Consider the following 1,222-nt stretch of genomic DNA (forward strand, 5'->3'; position numbering starts at 1 on the left):
ATATTAAACTTCCCGCTTCGCTAAAATGTGCAATGTGCAATGCGATAAACTTTTTCCCAAGAGGAGGCAAATTGTAGATATTGGGTTAGCCTCAGGGCTAATAAGGGATGCCTTAGTTCCAAAATACCTTACATAGCTTACAGTAAACGGGTCAATAGATCCGCGTCATGTTAATGCTGGACCCATGTCCTTATGCGACCAAAGAAACACACGTGTCAACGCGCAGCTGTCCTTGGACTTAAACATTAGTACATTCCTTTAACCTAAAAGTGAGTGGTATCAGAACTGGACATTTAGCTTTTAATAGACATGCTACATATCTGTGTTACAGATGAAGGTCCTGCAGCTCATGCACATCGTTCCCTGCATTACTTTCAGCACATAATATAGCATTGGTGGAAGAAAGTTAAAGCAAGTGTAGTGTGAATGGATCAAATTAACAGATATTCGTAACCAATCCCCACGGGTTTTGCAGATATGCCGTAAAAGTAAGGAAAAATATACTGCTTATAAAAGTGTAGATTCCGCTAAGTTAGGGAGAACTGATTTTGAAAATAAGGTCAGAATTCGTGACGGAAATTGTATGCAACAATTTTATTGACTTGTCTGCAGTTAGTAACTTATTAAGATATGACCGGGGTTTTATTAAAGCCGCATTATTTGAAATACTTAACTATGTAGTGGATGAACGTCCCAACATCACCGAAATTCATATTTTTTTTCCGTGATCGCCTGCAGTGAAGAATAATTAGCTTTCAGAAAAGCACTCTCAATGTGTGGAATACTATACAAAATTCTTGACGTGGTATACGGGGCAAGAACATGTGAGTTTATGTCAGTCTTCTAGGCATTTACTCACCTACCATATATTTGGCAAGGATCGTTCAGGTGAAAACAGGCAAAACGCTTTTCCATTTACGAAATTATAAAATGAGAATGTCTTTACCATAACTTAACTGTTTCATTGAAACCAGGACACCCTGCGTGCTAGATCAATCATTATGTTATGTATTTAATTTATTGCAAAAATTGATTCATCTGGGTTTCGACAGGTAGCGGATGTCGGTATGCGAAATGTGTCATTATTCGGCTGATAAATAGGGCATTCCTTCTGTTGTTTGGATAGACAAAACAACTAATTAGTTCCAAATGACCACAAATCATTCATTCACTCTTAAAGATGAGTTTCGTATATGAGGAACACTTAGAAATTATTTCTTTC

The 1,222-nt window shown here is 37.4% G+C and overlaps 1 protein-coding gene across 1 annotated transcript in view; it reads right to left on the reverse strand.

Annotated features, from left to right (window-relative positions):
• The window catches only part of EGR_03863 (hypothetical protein), a gene marked incomplete at both ends in the record, with an annotated part of 7,044 nt that overhangs the window by 4,250 nt on the left and 1,572 nt on the right, over positions 1 to 1,222 (reverse strand). The window lies entirely within an intron of this gene.

Source organism: Echinococcus granulosus (assembly GCF_000524195.1).
Source record: "Echinococcus granulosus chromosome Unknown EG_S00022, whole genome shotgun sequence".
Taxonomy (NCBI): domain Eukaryota; kingdom Metazoa; phylum Platyhelminthes; class Cestoda; order Cyclophyllidea; family Taeniidae; genus Echinococcus; species Echinococcus granulosus.